General features: G+C 35.1%; 1 long non-coding RNA gene across 2 annotated transcripts in view; it reads left to right on the forward strand.

The window, feature by feature from the left end:
* The window catches only part of LOC134735749 (uncharacterized), a 330,220-nt gene that overhangs the window by 220,802 nt on the left and 89,763 nt on the right, over positions 1-19,655 (forward strand). For both annotated transcript variants that reach the window (XR_010119173.1, XR_010119172.1), the window contains exon 3: positions 1,606-1,767. This is a non-coding gene — a long non-coding RNA (uncharacterized lncRNA). The remainder of the gene's footprint in view (positions 1-1,605; positions 1,768-19,655) is intronic.

Raw genomic sequence — 19,655 nt, forward strand, 5'->3', positions numbered from 1 at the left:
AGAAAAAGTGAATATGGGTAGAGATGAATCTAACACTCAGGTCCATATCACCAAACTCCCTCTATACTTCTCTTTAACTGCCAGGTTCGTATCTAGTGTCACAAGATGGAGGCACCTGGTGAAAGCTTACATAGAGAAAGTGGCCATGGCCAAAGAATTCCCACTATTTTGTAAGATCACAAAGTCCTATTCTATTTTTCTTCAACAATTCCTTCTGTCGCCCAGCTGTCTTTTAATATCTCATTAAATACTGAGGTGAAGAGTCAAAACAGAATTATCAGTCATTGAATTCCTTCCAAAATCCAGAAGTGCTCGTCCTATGCCACCCCAACTCCATTTCTATATGATGCCAAAGAGGTTTTCTGATCGTGAAATAATTGGTGTATAAGAGTCACTGTGTATCTTAACATGAAAAATTATTCCTAGTAGAGAATTAAATTCAGATTTTCCTGGAACCTGAGATACCCACAATGAACTGTCATGTAAATTTATCCCACTTTATCTCCATCCACACTTTGGGAAATACTGGGAATGTAAATTTATCTGTCATGTAAATATATCCCACTTTATCAACAGTTTGGGAAATTACCAATGCCTGGTAGTTGTATGTGTATATTTATATATTTTTAAGTAAATACTTATATTTTATCACAAATCCATTTTAACACAAAAGGTTTTTCAGTTATAAAGAAAGGTAACAATAATAAGGAAAAAAAGTTGAGATCCAAGAGGACATAAAATCTTTTGTGTTATTCCTATGTGGATTTCTTTGTCATGAGTTGCTCTAAATTTGTCATTGTTTCCCACGAGTACTACCTGGGTAAATTATGGCTTACGTTGGCCCTCCACTTGAAATGAAAAGCAGACTGCATTGCAGACTTGAATTATCCTCCAATATTGTGTGATATATGATCCAGCTTGATGGGATACTATTGTTATATATTTCATAGTTATGATTTCCAAAGTATCAAACTCCTCATTATCTTCCCGTGCTAGCCAGCTATAAATGCCAAAACACTACAGCTTCCAGTATGTACTTTCTTAAACTTATAGTCCTGTGTATGTTTAGCATTTTATGGTGCTGCATAATATAGAAATGACATAATACTTTATCAAAAGCCCCTGCTAGGCTACTGACAGTATAGGTTTCATTTAATTCTTGGGTGCAGCAGACGTTCTTTGATATTTCCTGTATAATATAATAAACAGCAAATGCAGTGCTTGAAATGAATATTTAAAAAATCAATCAGGCTTGAAATTTAATTTTATCTAATTGGCTTGCTATATCCTAACAAAATTGAATGACATAAAAATTTCACCTACCCTATATAATTTCAGATTTTCTCCAGTCATAAAAATAGATTTTTTTCTTTCTCTTTTAACTTCCTCTGATATAATCTTTTGATTTACTAAGTTAATTTAACCCTCTCTCAAACAGGTTAAAGACGTGTGTATCACCATCCCAGGATAGTAATCACATGTGCATGATAATTTTATTCTAGCCATTCTATCCATGTTTTGCTCTGAATGTGAATCTCTAAAACAATTAAAGTGCTTAAAGGACATTTGGTTTGATTTTTTTATTTTTTGTACATGCATTTCTAGAATGAACCAAGCTGGAGAAAAGACAGATGCAGACCACCTTTTCTGATTCCTAGGAGCCTTCTGGAATTGGGCATCTCACATTAATTCATCTTCTGACAGAAACAGGCCATCAGTACAACTTACACCATAGTGAATACTATCAGTGCCTCTGGGAAAGAACAAGTAAGTCTTAATGGAAAATATCAAAGCAACAATAGTAGCTGGCTTATAAGCAGATGACAGTGGGGGAAATATATATATGTTGCATGTGTCAGTATGTCTGCTTGAAAAATAAATATATATGCATAGAAGAATGTCTATATAGAAACCCCAAAGGAGTATGAAGCACATGTATGTTTCTGAATATCTAGTATCACTGGCTTAGTATACTGTTTGGTTGTGTTTCCATACTCAGTTAGTTTGTTGGATTTTCTCTGAAGATTAAAAAGAAAACTATATTTACTAAAATAATTGTATTCTTGCTATTTTACCATAAAACCAAATAATGACTTGGGGTCGTAGATGGCATTTTCCCTCTTCCATCTTTCTCTGATGACCATATTACCATAGATACATATCTGGAAAACACAAAGTATACAAACTGAAACATGTGGATTCTGGCTCATGATCAAATGTTGCAAACTAAGATCAACATATTCATGACAGTTAAGAAAGACATCTATTGCCAACCCCAAATGCAGCAAACTCTTATAATACTCCTTCTACATGTGAAAAATAAATTTAAAAGTGTCATAAAGCTCTTTAAAAAATACTGATTAAGCCCATGTGTGTTGATATGGTTTGACTCTGTATTCCCATTCAAATCTCATATTGAACTGTAATTTTCAGTATTAGCAGAGGGGACTGGTGGGAAGTGATTGAATTATGGGGGTGGACTTCCCCCTTGCTGTTCTCGTGATAGAGTTCTCACAAGATCTGCTTGTTTAAAAGTGTGCAGCACCTGCCCACCTCCTTCTCTTTCTCCTGCTCCAGTCATGTAAGACCTGCCTGCTTCCCCTTCAACTTCTGCCATGATTGTGAATTTCAGGAGGCTTCTCCAGCCATGCTTCCTGTACAGCTTGCAGAACTGTGTCAATGGAACCTCTTTTCTTTATAAGTTACCCAGTCTCAGGCAGTTCTTTATAGAAATGCAAGAATGGACTAATACCTGTGTGTATTACAGATTAATCAATATAGGACTAAAAAATCTATGCAATCCATTTTCTATCATTGTCTAATATGGTTGAGGCAATTAATTGGCTGGCATAGCAAAGCATGGGTCATGGTGTTTTTGTGATAATGAAAATATCTGGTGAGCCAGGTAAACTAAACCAAATGAGTTCGTGGGGCTAAAACTATGCATAACTAAGTTACGCTGACTCCCCAGGCATCTAATGATATGACTCAACAAAACATTTTAAGGAGCAAAATACACGTATCTCCCCTGCAAAGATTTTCACCCTGATCTGAATCAGAAGCAATCTTAGGTGCTTATGTTTCTGAGTTATTTAATTAAGGAAAATTCTCAATTAAACAGAAGGACCATTTTCTTTAATTTGAAATTCTAGATAAAATGAAAAGGATTGTTCATAGACCTGGGTATGAAAATTATTATTTCCTCTTCACTGGCCTCATATCTTTGTTTTTAAACTAACTGGGAATGTCTCAGTCTTACCCATATGCCTGATTCATATTCAGATTAATCCTACTGTTGTGATTTATGATGCCCTTGGCCTTATATTTACTGCTAGCTAAAACTAATAAGCTCTCCCTGGACCAGTGCCATGATACAAGGTCAGCGCCTAGTTAATCATGCCATTGTTTTTCCATACATGTTGCCCTCTGAATTATCGGCAATGATAATTGATTAAAAACACGTCTTGGATGATGTCATTTTTAAAAAGGGAACAAGTTTAATTTTTCAAAGAAAGCAGGTTTTAAGTTTGTATAAGACTCTTTTTGAACATTTTAAATCATCTTATTAAGTAGATTTTGCGTTCATCAAGAATATTATATATATATCTATATATTTAGAATTAGCATTAATCACCATTAAAGTCTCTTTTGAATCCCCACTTGTAAAGCCACAGAGCTTTGAGTTTCATATATGGGCAAGTACTATATAATACCATACTATAAAGAGGGATTGAGGTATATTGACAGCTTTATTTTTGACATATTATTTTATACTGCAGAAATCTTTTCTTCATTTTCTACACTTTATTGAGAGTAACAGTTTTCTGTAAATCACACCAAAATGTTCAACCTATAAGTATTAAAAGCATGAGACATTATATGCACTACTGATTTTTCAGTACTGGGACTAATTTCTATTAAATCTCTCCATATGTAGGCTTCCACCTCCTTAAGAGAACACTTTATTTTATTGTTTCTACTATCCACATAGGACTATATTCAGCAGTCTTTAAAAGAAGACAGTCACTTCTAGACTCATCTTTTCCAAGTAATCTAGATCATAGCAAATGCTGCAGATGTATAAAAAGTTAAAGGAAAAATAGTGCCAAAATATTAAACCAAGAAACAAAAGGTTCTATATCTATTTCTGATTTTATGCATTCTGAACTTATGAGGTCAGAATTCATTTACTTTGCATTTCTGTCTTATGTTCCTTGGAGTAAATATAACCTCTGCCTACTGACAACCACAAATATATTGTGAAGATGTACCCACTGGCTTCCAGAAGCAATCAGGTCCATGAATATGGTGTGGTTTGTATACTAAGTTTATATTGGTTACATGCACATAATTAAACGAGCAAAAAGAACAAATCCATATTCTGTTGGCTCAGAGGTCTTCATGAGTGCCTTGAGCACATGGTTTTTAAATCAAAGTAAAGAAATTCTTTTTGGAAAGGAGTAGTAAGTATGGGACAAATTAGAGAGTTCAAATAGAGAAGCAGGTTTATCCAGGCAGTACTAGAAATTTCCATTAGTAATGCAACATTGGCTTCACTATTGGCCCTCATTCTTCTGTTTTTCTATATTATGTTGTATTTCTATTCACCACTGTTTGCTTTCCTAGGAGCTGAAGGTAGTAACTGTTAGCACTCAGCATTCCTGTAATCATGGGAAAATTTTGATGGCTAATATCAAAGGCTACTTTTCCCAGCTTGACTTTGTATTATTGCACAAGGAATATTATTGCACAAGGTTCGATGAACAAAACTATTATGTATGAATGGCTTTGTGAACTATACATTGTCATTTCTATAGAAAACTGATATAAAGTTATATAATTTGAGGTTCAGAATATCTAACCACAGATGCCACCAGCTAGCATCAATTCTCTTTCCACTTTCTACTAAGTTCTTGATTATTTCTTCATACTCACTGATAATGAGGCAAACATACCTCCAGCCTGCCACCCTTTTCTTTAGTCCTTAGGTTATTTTGTGAATCTTAATTTGCTGTTTGGATCATCCAGTCACGATCCCAGTAATTTCACTTCTGAAAAGTATTATCTTGGGACTTAAGGTTTAGTAAGTCTGGGTTCTAATATTGGCTTTTCTGCTAATTCCATGGATTACTTGAGATTTGGAGGCTTCAATTTTTTCTTGATAATAAAGAACAAGTTGGGTTAAATGATTGCTAAAATACAGTCAATCTGAAATTGCACTGATGACCTTTTCTTGCTAAACTTTTCTTCCTCCTTTTGTCTCCATTTTGGAACATGACCCTACCATATTAAAAACATAGCATCTTCCTCGTTGTCTACAACCAATCCGTCACTAATTTGGTTGCGTTTAATTTCTAAATATACCTAAAATAATCATGATTCACTCCATTATACTAGGCAAATTAAGTGGCATAATCCCCATAGTGTGTCCCTGGCTAGCTCTGAGGAATATTTTAATCAGTATTGACAAACTGACTTAATCTCTGTCCAACAGCAACCGACTCACTCAGGAGTCCAACTGTGGCACTTGGCAGTTGCCTACTTAACTTCTAACTCTAAAGTCAACCTCAGTAAATCACAATGAAATGTCCTTACTCAATACATCTTCCAGGGAGCAGTTAAAGTGACCCCTTTTTTCTCCTAAGCCCTCGTGAATTCAGCTAACAGTGGATATTCAACTTATCCCTTGGGTTCTGTTATGAAATTCAAGAATGTTTAGTCAATATGGCCCAAAGATCTCTGTTTTCATGAGTTTTGCTCAACTCTCTAAGAATCTTTGAGTTCGACTTCACTGGTCCGTGGCAAATCACTTCAGTGGAACCTATAATCTAATGTAAACATGGAAAATATTTGTCTTCTTTATTTAAGAATAATCTTAAATTCAACAAGTGATTGGTCCTCATACTTCTCTAAGCTTAAGAGAGCCCAGCACAGAAGGAGCTATAAAGATGACTGATAAAGCCTTAGTTCAGTCTCTGCAGAATAAGTGAGTGAATAAAACATTCCAACCCTTGAGGCTTTTCATTCTTTATCGTTAAAAATCTTACTATGTCAAATATTTTCACCAATCATTGGCATGGTTCCTTCTGCCAGTTTCTGAAGTTTCTGTTAGCAATTAGCTTTTATCAGTGCTTCCAAACCCTGTTTATTTGAAAATCCTACGGCAATTTCCAAGTCCCTAGGGATCCAGTTTCGCTTGCAGAACCAAGAACTTTGAATTAACCCAACATTGGCTACCATCAATCTTCTCTACATGTCCAGGAGTGACTCTAACTCCTTAAAAAACAGAGGCTCCATGGAGATTGAGTTAAACATTCTCAGGCAGCAAATGCAGGAAGGAGATTTTTAAGACTTCTTCTATCTAGTGAAAACATATACAGCTTCATAGTATCTGTTCCTTCTCTGGAACATACAGTCCCAAACAGCACATTCTCCCTTGTACAGTATTTTGACCTCAGTGTAAACTCCATTATATCATTTGTTTTTCTTTCTTTTTAATGTGTGAATGTATGCACATGTGTGTGTATGTGCAGTCATGTACTTTTAGTTTTGTTTTGTTTTAGTACTATCACAGTGCAAGAAGTTTGTCGACCCCACATACTCCTTTTTCTTTATTTTGTCAAAAATCTGAAAGTCTGATAAAAATATTTTTGGCTCAAGTCTAGTGTAATAATTTGAATTAGAAGTAAAACTGAAAACTTTATTTTAAGTTCACTATCCCAGTAGTAGGCCTCATTATCTACCCAAATATGACTGGAGGTACATGGAGTACTGTTGGCTTGCTTTTGAAGGAATACACCCTGCAAATAAAAATTAACAATAAAAGCATCAAATCTTTATTTAGGATCTCAAGAAAATAATACAGGATAAATGCAGTTCTAGTACAAGTACAAGCAGTACTAATGCGCAGAACAATATCTCTCTCCATTAATGTCCCCCCAAAAGGTGTTCCCCTAAAATTCTGAAATTCTTTTATTTACTTACCATCAAATCCCAGTGCAAAAAGTTCTCACCCGTAGCTTGTATATGCCATCTTTCTTTCTCCTTTTTTTCTCTTCTTGTTCAGCCTGTTCTAATGTACATCAACTAGGCCTCAATGACTTTAAATTTTTTTCTCACCTGTCTTTAACTAGAATATTACAAATAAGGAGAATTTGGGGGTGATATAACCACCAAGATTCCTTCTTCCTACAGTCAGGGAAAGAAAGAATATTGGTGTCATAAATTTATTCAGTGAAATTGTTGCCTCGGCAACCATTTTTGGGCCCAACGTAAGTTGTTGAAAACACAGTTGTACCCTGTCACCTCCGGCTTAAAGCCTCCCTCCCCACACAGTTGTTGGAGATACACTCTCTTGTTTCTCCATCTTACTGACCCACAACACAACACTCCACAGTTGTTGACTATAATGAAACCTAATGGTGAACACCAATACCGTATAAATAAATTTTCCTTTCTCACTTAGCAAGTTTTTTTCTTTTTCTTTTATTTCTTTTATTTTATTATTTTTATTTATTTAATATTTTTTGAGACGGAGTCTTGCTCTGTCGTCAGGCTGGAGTGCAATGGCGTGATCTCGGTGCACTGCAAGCTCCACCTCCCGGGTTCACACCATTCTCCTGCCTCAGCCTCCCGAGTAGCTGGGACTACAGGTGCCTGCCACCATGACCGACTAATTTTGTTTTTGTGTTTTTAGTAGAGACAGGGTTTCACCATGTTAGCCAGGATGGACTTGATCTCCTGACCTCGTGATCCGCCCGCCTTGGCCTCCCAAAGTGCTGGGATTACAGGCGTAAGCCACTGCGCCCGGCCCCTATTTATTTATTTTTTAAGACCGAGTTTTGCTCTTGTTGCCTAGGTTGGAGTGCAATGGCAAGATCTCACCTCACCGCAACCTCTGCCTCCCGGGTTTAAGCGATCCTCCTGCCTCAGCCTCCCGAGTAGCTGGTATTACAGTCATGCACCACCAAGCCCAGCTAATTTTTATATTTTTAGTCGAGATGGGGTTTCTCCATGCTGGCCAGGCTGGTCTCCAACTCCCGACCTCAGGTGATCTGCCTGCCTCAGCCTCCCAAAGCACTGGGATTACAGGCATGAGCCATCGTGCTCGGCCCCTTAGCAGGTTTTTTTTAAAACTAACTGATAAAGTTTGAAACTGCATCCCCACTAAATCTCATGTCGAATTGTCATCCCTAATGTTGGAGGTGAGGCCTGGTAGAAGGTGATTAGATCATGGGGGTGGATCCTCAGTGAATGGTCTAACGCCATCCCCTTGGTGCTATTCTTTTGATAGTGAGTGGGTTTCCACGAGATCTGGTTGTTTAAAAGTGTGTAGCACCTCCAGCCTCTCTCTTTCTCCTGCTCCAGTCATATGAAGTGCTGGCTCCCCCTTCACCTTCTGCCATGATGGGAAGTTTCCTGAGGTGTCCCCAGACACTGAGCAGATGCTACCATGCTTCCTAAACAGCATGAAGAAAAATAGGCTAATTAAACCTCTTTTCTTTATAAATTACCCAGGCTCAGGTATTTCTTTTTAGCGATGTGAGAACAGACTAATACAGGAACCAAACACAACTCCTGCTAGAGAGTCTAAGGGATGTTCCCCATGGACCTTAATAAAGGCAGAATCGCACAGGTCCCCCCTCTCCCTCCCACTCCACCTGCTGGTTGAGTTCCCTGCCACCTCTAGATTTTACATAGGCCTCCCATTGGCACTCCTGACCTCTCTTGGACCTATGAGTAACACATTTCTTCTGGTTCATGCACTTTGGTTTCACTTGCCTGCTGTGTCTCACTTGACACACACACACACAGCTGAACACACCCTTCTGTCTGGGCAGTGTTTTCTCTTAGAAAGTAGTTGTCTTGGTAGGAATAAACTGGACACAAGTCACACAAGAGCCACTAGGGTATCAGCCAGTATAAATAAGATCCTATGAGAGGGACACCTGGTCACGGATCTGTACACTTAAGCATTAGGCCATCTGCCAGGATAAAGAAGTATCCAGTGAAAAGTACACTGTAAATATCCATGGTTGAATCCCTTGAATTTCTGGTCAGGGCAGGACAACAGCTTATGGTCTCAAGATAGAGACCTCAAGGCCAAATTAGAAAGATATCATAACAATAGAAATCCTAAGAATGATGGATAATCAGACATTAACAATTTTTATTACATAACAGTTTTAGAACCTGATACGTCAGAAATCCATTTAGATTTTTCATGATTAATTTAAACAATATTTATTGAGATCCTACAAGGTGTTGTTTTAGGTGTTGGTGAAATATCGTGATGAAGAAAACAGAACAAGTCCCTGCTCTTACAGTGCTTACATTCTAGGTGTGGGCAATGAACATAAAAAGTAAATGTATTCTGTTTTGATTATTGATTAAGGAAAATAAAGCAAAGTAAAGGATGAAAATCAGATAGTGAGGGAAGTGCTATTTTAAATAGGTTAATTGGCTGGGCGTGGTAGCTTATGCCTGTAATCCCAACACTTTGGGAGGCCAAGGTGGGCAGATCACCTGAGGTCAGGAGTTGGAGACCAGCCTGGTCAACATGGTGAAACTCCATCTCTACTAAAAATACAAAAATTGGTGGCACACGCCTGTAATCCCAGCTACTCAGGAGGCTGAAGAAGAATTGCTTGAACCTGGACGGAAGAAGTTGCAGTGAGCCTAGATCATGCCACTGAACTCCAGCCTGGGCAACAGAGCAAGACTCCATCTCAAAAATAAATAAATAATTAAATAAATAAATAGGTTGATTGGAGAAATCATGTAAACTTAAAAAAAATTAGAAACTTGAATCTGAGGCTACTATAAAGGTTATGGCATGGAAGAAGAAACTATGAATTGTATTTCAAAGAAGCAGTTGTTAGGCACTGTTTTATTGTAAATATTATTTCATTTATTCACCAAGCCCATATCAAGCATGCATCATGAGCCAGGGATATCCTAACTGATTGTTGGAACTAAAGCCAATCAGACGTAGCCCTGCACTCATGGAGCTTATAGGGTAAAAAAAGGCAACACATAAGTAGTCTCCCCTGATTAAAATGGTGATGAGAGCGCTGAGAGAAAGATAAGAGTACCATGGGAATGTATGAGAAATCTGTTCCAGGGGAAAGAATTAATCTTGAGGACCATTCTGCTGAAAAGTGAGGGCAAAAGCAATCTAGAAATATGTATATGAAAACCCTGAGATGGTAGAGGTTTGTTGCGTCAAAGGAATGAGAGGACAAAGTAACAGAAGCAATGCATATAAGAAAATATGTCCAATCCAATAAGGGCATTGAACAAAAAGGCATTGCAACAATGCACTTAATGGTGAGACGTTAGAAATGTTTGCCTTAAAGTCAGGATTGAGACAATAGCGCTGACTGTACTATGCCCTCTATTCTTTAATATTGTTTTAGAAGTCCTGGCTAATGCACTGTAAAAGAAAATGACAGTCTTAAGATTACAAAGAAAAATTCTTTTTAAATTGGTTTTGGCATTCATTCATGTCTTTGGGTTTTTTCTAATTTTTATATTTTACTTGCTACTATGGTGTTTTAAGAAAGGGTTTGGTTTCTTGTTTGGTTTTCCATTGTTTTTCTATTTTTGCTTTTTTGGAGCTTTTGAGCTTTTCATTTGTTTTTTACATGAGGGTCTGAAAGCATAAATTTAAAATGCTATTCTGATCAAAACTTTACTTTTTAAATCCTTAGCTTCCTTTTTCCTGCTTGCCTTGAACTTGCTCCTCTTTTTCCAACCTTTTGAGTTAGATATGTGTTATTTTTATGTGGTTCATGTTTGTTTTTTTACACGAGGGTCTGAAAGCATAAATTTAAAATGCTATTCTGATCAAAAATTTACTTTTAAATCCTTAGTTTCCTTTCTCCTGCTTGCCTTGAACTTGTTCCTCTTTTTCCAACCTTTTGAATTAGATATGTGTTATTTTTATGTGGTTTGTTTATTCACTTTCGTTACTTTTTCTTAAATAATGAAAGGATTTAAGATAGTGAATTTACTTTCCATACACAGTTGACTCTTCAGAGATACTCATTTTTCCAATCTTCAGAATCCGCATCAGGGAAATGGAGGAAATATTCTATTTAGAGAGTTTAGCATAAATGAGCCGTATTATAACAATTCAGTGCATCAAACTTTATGGATTATTAAAATGGACACCTTGAATAATAACATGTGGGAATTTCAATGTTGATTTCCCTAAACGGTCAATACTGGTATTTTATTTCCTATCTTCCATAATAACTAAAGAGTGGGAATAATATATTTAACTTACAGTTAATTAGTTTTAAAATTATTCTGTTAATTAATAAGTGTGTCTTATTGTAACCAGAGATTATACATATAAATACGTGCTATGAGAAATTTATTGAGGTTGTAGCATCATTCAATCAATGTTTTAAATGTTCAGTGGTTACTTGAAAAGGAGATATAATTCTCTATTTTTAGGTTATAAATCTTAAAACATTTGTAATAACTCAACAATTTAAATTACGTTTTCAAACCTTCCACATTCCTTTCTTTCAAAATTGCTGTCATTGTCACCCGGTGCTGTTGGGCTTTCCTTGTTTCTTTATGCAACAGAAAACTGATAATACATTATTTATTACACAATGCATGATAAGTATTAAGTATTGATGAGAGTACATTTTACAAATGTGAAATATACTTTTTTCCATTTATTAATTTTATCTTGAGTCACCTTAGTTTTTCCTGTGTCAAACAATAATGTTGTCATTTCTGCTTTCCTTAGGGTTAGTTATAACTGATAGTTCTTTGCTCGTAGTTTATTTTTAGTTTATTTCGTGTTTCAATTAAAATTGTTTGTAAACGGAATGAGGGGAACATTGATTTCCACATTTACCACATTGTATGTTAGTCAAAATACTCAAGATGCAATAAAAAAATTATGAAACACATGAAAAAATAGGAAAGTGTGGATACTACATAGGAAAAAAAGCAAAGCTGTCAATAGAAACTTCCTAAGGAAAACTAAGATATAAAACTTACTAGATAAGGCTTTTAAATCAGCTATTGTAAGTTCACAAAACTACAGAAAGAAAGAAAGAGAAAGAATGAAAGAAAGAAAGATTTAAAGGTAATCATAAGAAAAACCTCTTACCAAATAAAGAATATCAGTAAAGAAATAGAAATTTTAAAACAATAAAAATTCTGAAATACAAAATTCACTTCAGGGTTCAACAGCAGATTTGAACTGGCAGAATATTAAATAATTTATTTTTAATGAAGGTAAATCAACTGGGATTATTCAGTCTGAGGAGCAGAAAAACAAAATAATGAAGAAAAATAAATAGAACCTCAGAGACGCATGTGGTACCATCAAGTGCACCAATACAATTGACCCTTGAACAACACGGAAGTTGGGGGCACTGATCCTTCTAACACAGTAAATATCTGTGCATAACTTTTAACTCCCACAAAACTTGACTAGTAATAGCTTACTGTTGACTGGAAGCCTTACCAATAGCATAAACAGCCAATTAACACATATTTTGTTTGTTATGTGTATTATATACTGTATTCTTACAATAAAGTAAGCTAAAGAAAAGAAAATGTTATTGAGAATTATAAGGAAGAGAAATATATTTATTGTTCATTATATGGAAGTAGATCATCATAAAGGTCTTCATCCTCATCATCTTTACATTGGATAGGCTGAGGAAAAGAAGGGAAAATAGAAAATAATTTTTAAAAATAGTAATAAAAACAATAAGGGAATTACAGTGGTTAGTTAGAAAATACCTATTTAACACAAGGAAGGTAGTAATGTATAAAAATATAATTTATATGACAATAATGCCAGAAATAATGGAAAGGAAATGGTTTTATATTGTTGCAAAGTTGGTCTTGCTGTCTCAGGGGAGGCAAAGGCAGAAGAAAATCCATATATAGCTAGACCTGTGCAGTTCAAACCCCTGTTGTTCAAGGGCCAATGGCATGTGCAAAATGGGATTCCCAGAAGGAGTGGAGAGAAAGGAGCAGAGAATATTCAATGAAATAAAAACCAAAAACTACAAAATTTGAAAAATATTGCTCTGCACATTCAAAAAGTTAAATAAAATCTAAGCAAGATAAACTCAAAGAAATCTATACCTAGACTCATTATAGCTAAACTCTTAAAGACCAAAGAAAAACAGAGAAATATTAGAGTAGAAAGAAAAAAGACAAAGTGACTCATCGGATATAAAGGAATCTCAATAAGAGTCTCAGAAATCGTGGAGGCCGGAAGGCAATGGGGTGTTATATTCAAAGTCCTAAAAGAAAAACACCATCAGCAACAAATGCTACATCCAGAATAAATAGCCTTCAAAACCGAGGGAAGAATGAAGACATTCCCAGATAAACAAAAATGGAGACAATCTGCCCCTCTCGGACTGCCCTATAAGAAATACTAAAGGGAGTCCAACAGGTTGAAATAAAGTGACATTGAAGAGTACCTCAAATCTACACAAAGAAATAAAGAGGACCAGTAAAGGTAGCTGCATAGATAAATATAAAAAGCAACATAAATGTATTTTTGTTTATAAAATGTATTTATGTATTTTGTAAAAATGTATTTATGTATTTTGTAAAAATGCATAAATATATTTTTCTTTTTTCTTTAAAACACAACTGAATAAAATAATGATGAAAATGTATTGATAGGCTTATAACATATAAAAATATGATTTGTATGACAATAGCGTCACAAAGAAATGAAAAATAAATGGTTTTATATTGTTATAAAGTTTTTGAATTATATTAAAATTAAGTTAATTTGAACTATACTATTTAAATTAAAATTTTAGTTTTAATCCCCAAGCAACCAATAGAAAATAACTTTTAAAAAAGTAAAAGAAACAATAAGAAAATTACAATGGTGGCTAGAAAATATCTATTTAACATAAAGGAAGGCAGCAAAGGAGGAATAGAAAAACAAAAGATGTAAGAAACTAGTGAAAAAATGGCAACTTTAAATCGGTAATTGCATAAAATACATATAGATCAAACACCACAATTAAAAGTTAGAAATAATATGGCATCCACAAAACATACTTTAGATTCAAACACACAAATAAGTTGGCTGAAAGTAAAACGAAGAAAAAAGATATGTTATATAAAATGTACCAAAAAGAGAACTGAAGTGATTCTACTAATATCAGAAAAAATAGAATAGAATTTAAGAAAAAGTTGCTACTAGTGACAAATAGATGTCTAACATAATACAAATGTGAATCCATCAGAAAGACATAATTATATATATATATATTCATCTAACAATAGAGCTGCAAAATATATAAAGCAAAAACTTTATAGATGAAGAATTGAAATGTAAAACATCTGAGTCAATGACAGTAATTTGAGTTATTGAAATACTTGGAGATTTTAATACCCAGCTTTCAATCATGAATAGAACAAACAGGCACAAGATGAACAAGAAAATAAAAGACCTGAACAAAACTGTAAACCAACTAGGTCTAACAGGTATGTATAGAACACTCCACCCAGCACCACAATACACATTCTTCTCAAGTGCACATGGAGTATTTTCTAAGATGTCCCACATGTTTGGCCATAAAACAAGGTTTAATAAATGTAAAAGCTTTGACATCACACAAAGTGTGTTCTCTAACCACAATGAAATTAAATTACAAATAAATAGAAGAAAATAAACTAGAGGAAAATTTGGGGATTTCAAATATTTTTGGAAATTAACATGTTCCGAAAAAATCAAGGAAGAAGAAATCACAAGACATTAGAAAATACTTGAAACAAATGAAAGTGAAAACATGACATATCAAACTTATGAGATACAACTCTAGAAGTTTGTATTGCTGCCATAGCAAATTGCCAGAAAAATTTGACAAGAAAAAAATAAAAACTATTCAGATTGAAAAACAAAATAAGTAAAACTATCTTAATTTGCAGATGGCATGATACTGTATGTAGAAATCCTAAGGAATTTACTAAAAAAAATAACTTGAACTAATAAATGAATTCAGCAAATGTTCAGGATATGAGATCAATATACAAAAATTAATTACATTTCTACAGATAACAATGAACAATCCAAAAATAAAATTTTAAAAATAATTGTGTTTACAAGAGCACAACAAATAGTGAAATACTTAAGAAATAAAGTTTACTAAAGAAATGTAAGGCTTATATAATGACAGCCAGTAAACAGCATTAAAAAAATTATAAAGAAAGAAATGGAAACACATCCCATGCTCGTAGACTGGCAGACTTATTATTTCTAAAATGACAAACTCCCCAAACTTATCTACAGGCTCATTGCAATCTCTACCAAAATCCCAGCTGGGCTTTTTTTTTTTTTTATAAACTGACAAACTGATGCTAAAATGTACATGGAAAGACAGGAAACCCCAAAATAGCTAAACTATCCTTTTTTAAAAAAAAGTTGGAAGATTCACACTTCTTGATTTCAAAACTTACTACATAGCTACAATAATCAATAAAATGTGGTACTGACATATGGTTAGATATACATATCAATGGAATAAAATGGAAAGGTCAGAAATAATTTATTTTTTACAAGAATGACAGAAGAATCCAGAAGAATCCAAGGGAGAAAGAATAGTCTTCTGAACAAATGATGCTGAAATACCTGGATATCCAGATGTAAAAATACAGAAGTTGAGGCTGGGCATGGTGGCTCACAGCTGTACTCCCAGCACTTTGGGCGGCTGAGCCTGCTGGATTGCTTGAGTCCAGGAGTTTGAGACCAGCCTGGGCAACATGGGGAAATTCTGTCTCTACAGAAAAATACAAAAATTAGCCAGGCATGGTGGCACACATCTGTAGTCCCAGCTACTCGGGAGGCTGAGGTAGGAAAACCACCTAAGTTCAGGAAGTAGAGGTTGCCGTGAGCTATGGTTGTGCCACTGCACACCAGCCTCGGTGACAAAATGAGACCCTGTCTCAAAAAAAAAAAAAAAATAGAAGTTGAACTCATGTTCCACACTGTATATATAAATTAACTCAAATTGGATCATAAACCAAAATTAAAGACATAAAAATATGCAGTTCTTGGAAGAAAATATAGGAATACATTATTGAATAGACATTACTAGGCTTAAATAGGCCATCTAAAGCACGCTACAAAAGAAAGAGTTAGGTAAATTAAATTTTATCCAGATTAAAAATGTTTACACATCAAAGGACACTATTAAGAAAGCAAGAATGGGAGGAAATATTTAAAAATCATGTATCTTATAAGAAACTTATATCCAGGATACATATATATACACACACATATATATATATCATGTATCTTATAAGAAACTTATATCCAGGATATATATATATATATATTAGGCTTTTTTATTGTGTTGTAAGAGTTTATACATATATATATTATATAATATATATAAAATATATGTGTTGTAAGAGTATATATAATATATATAATATATAAACTCTTACAACACAATAAAAAAGCCTAATTTTTTTTTTTTTTTTTTTTTTTTTGAGACGGAGTCTTGCTCTGTCTCCCAGGCGGGAGTGCAATGGCGCGATCTCGGCTCACTGCAAGCTCCGCCTCCCGGGTTCATGCCATTCTCCTGCCTCAGCCTCCCGAGTAGCTGGGACTACAGGCGCCTGCCAACACGTCCGGCTAATTTTTTGTATTTTTAGTAGAGGTGGGGTTTCACTGTGTTAGCCAGGATGGTCTCGATCTCCTGACCTCGTGATCCGCCCGCCTCGGCCTCCCAAAGTGCTGGGATTACAGGCTTGAGCCACCGCGCCCGGCAAAAAAGCCTAATTTTTAAAAGAGCAAAGAATTTGAACAGACATGATCCAAGTGTCTATGTACAAATATACACATATAGTCAATAAACACATGAAAAGATACACAACAGTTACATTCATTAGAAAAAAACACATCAAGACCACATGAGAGAATCTCTTCAAACTCACTGAGAAGACTAAAGTAAAAAAAAAGACAGATAAAAATATTAAATAAGTGTTGGCAAGGATATGGAGAAACTGGAACACTTATGCATTGCTAGTGGGACTGTAAAACCATATAGCTCCTTGGAAAACTGGTCGTTCCTCAAAATGTTAAATATTATGATGCTGCGTGAGCCAGCAGCTCCACTACAGGTTATTTATAAAAGAGCATTGAATACACACAGAAAACTTGTACATGAATGTCCACAGCAGCATTATTCATAATAGCCAAAAAAGGAGAAACAGCTAGATTTCCATCCACTGATGAACAGGAAAACAAAATGTGGTATATTCTTCAATGAAATGATGTTACTCAGCCATAAAAAGGAATGAAGGGAGTGAAAGAGGGATGAAGCTTGAAAATATTATGCCAAGTGAAAAAGCCAGACACAAAAGTACCACATATTGTATGATGTCATGTGTACAATATGCCCAGAACAGGCAGGCAAATACATAGAGGAAGAAAGTAGATTAGTGTTTGCCAGGCTGGGGGAAGGAGGAAGTGGGCAGTGACTGCTAACAGGCACAGGATTCCGTGTTGGGATGATGAAAATGTTTAACGTTAGACAGTGGCGATTGTAAAACTGAATGTACAGTGAAGCATGGAATTGTATGCTGTAACAGTGTGAATTTTATGGATATGTGAATTATATCTCAATCGAGCTATTTTTAAAAACTCAATTGGAGATCACTTTTTTTTAAAGAACATTATGCTCAATTATGACTGTTTATGTCATCGTTGTGTGTATTGGATGTCTTCTTTCTTGCTCTTCTAGAAATCCCCTCTCCATTTCTACCACTCCGTGCTCCAGGTGGCTGAATTATAGGGACTGCATCAGTGACTCCCTTGCCTTCTGTTTAGTTTGTCAATGGTAGGCTCTGGCAGGAGATGGCAGAAAAGGAAGAGAATGAGGCCAAGGGGTTATTATCCTCATTCCTTCCTGCTGGGTCTCCGTGATTGCCCTGTCTCTTTCCCAAATGCCACAGCCAGGCCAAAGCCTGTCTCTCCAGGCACACTTTCCCAGTCCTGATAACTGTTTCCTCCTTTTGCCCTCAGGTTTATAGCTAAGAAAGTTTTCTAATCCTAGCTTCAGGACACTGAATGTACCTTAGTGATGTCCATAAAATTGCACTATATTTTAAGTAGTGCTTTTGTTGAATTACCCAATTTCACCTGTCTCTTGCCAGTCCCTTATGGATATACTGTTTGATTTTAATTTTGTCATCTTGTTATATGCGTTCATTTTGATTTCTTCACTTTTTACATTTTCTTCTATTTTGCTTTTGGATCTCTTCCAGTTTTGTTTTTAGCAGAGACATGCTCTTTTTAGTTCTACTTGAGATTAGCACTTAAAGATTTCCCACCATTCTTAGAATTATATCAAAGTCCCAAAACCTGTAACAAAATAATTATATATCCCCTTTTCTTTCAAATAAGCGGTTTGGCCTTCTTATCTCTTTCTCTGTTTTAGTTTATTTAATCTAAGATTCTTCATTTAAAATAAGTGGTTAATATTTAAAACACTACAATATTAAAAATATTTCATTTGCCCATTTTATATTGAATGTCATGGTTATTTATTATTGTTCTTTCTCTGAACTCTTTGTCGCATCTTGTTGCAACTCTGTTACATCATGATGATGTAACAGCAACATCTGAATGCATCCCATAGCTAGATCATTTACATCAGGGCTTGTTTAGGCGCCTTCAGGTCAAAGAGAATGGGGACACACGTAATTTATCTTAGATCAAAAAACAAGTTTGGATTTTGATTTTCTTAATGAGCATAGTTAGCAGTGCAAAAAGAAGGAAATGAGAGGAAAGCGCTATGCAAGGAACCCTTTCAGAGATTAGACTTATTGTGGGGTGACCAGATTTGGTAGATAATTGGGGTTAGTCCAGTAACTTAAATAGAACCTTTAGACCGGGCTCAGTGGTTCAAGCCTGTAATCCCACCACTGTGAGAGGCCGAGGAGGGAGGATCATTTGAGCCCAGGAGTTCAAGACCAGCCTGGGCAACATAGTGAGACCCTATCTCTACAAAAATATAACAATAATAATAACAATAATAACCTTTAGTTACTGTGTCATATGATGTTTTTAAGGGCAAGGAGCCATTTTATCCTACATCATGATTCAATGACTTCACTATTACATACTTTTATGTAATCATTTCCTTAGAACTTCATTTCATGCACATCATTGGCTGTGAGCATTTTGGTTATTTACTCTCTTTATAAACATGGCATTTAATTGGGAACAAATACAGGACTCAGTCAAAGCCTGGTGTCTCTGGAGAAGCGTAAATATCTATGTTTTGAGGCCCAACATTATTCTCTACGGCAAAATTTTCATGAAGCTATCTTTTTGACTTAAAATTTTAAGTGATATGGTCTTTTATGTTCCTGTTAGAGCTATTTTTATCATCTATGGTATTGAGATACTCCTTCCGAATTGCTGTTTGAATTCTGCATGATTATTTCTTTTCTATGCAGTTGTCTTATCTCCTCTAATTCATTTAAGCTTTTCTGAGACCACAGATCTTTTCATTTATATTTCATATACATCCCATACCTAACAGTTTAATGCCGGAGACACAGAAATGTTCAATAAATATTTCTTAATTTGATTTATTACAGTTCTTATTAATTCTGTCTGCTAAGTCTGG

Source organism: Symphalangus syndactylus, chromosome 23 (assembly GCF_028878055.3).
Source record: "Symphalangus syndactylus isolate Jambi chromosome 23, NHGRI_mSymSyn1-v2.1_pri, whole genome shotgun sequence".
NCBI classification, from domain to species: domain Eukaryota; kingdom Metazoa; phylum Chordata; class Mammalia; order Primates; family Hylobatidae; genus Symphalangus; species Symphalangus syndactylus.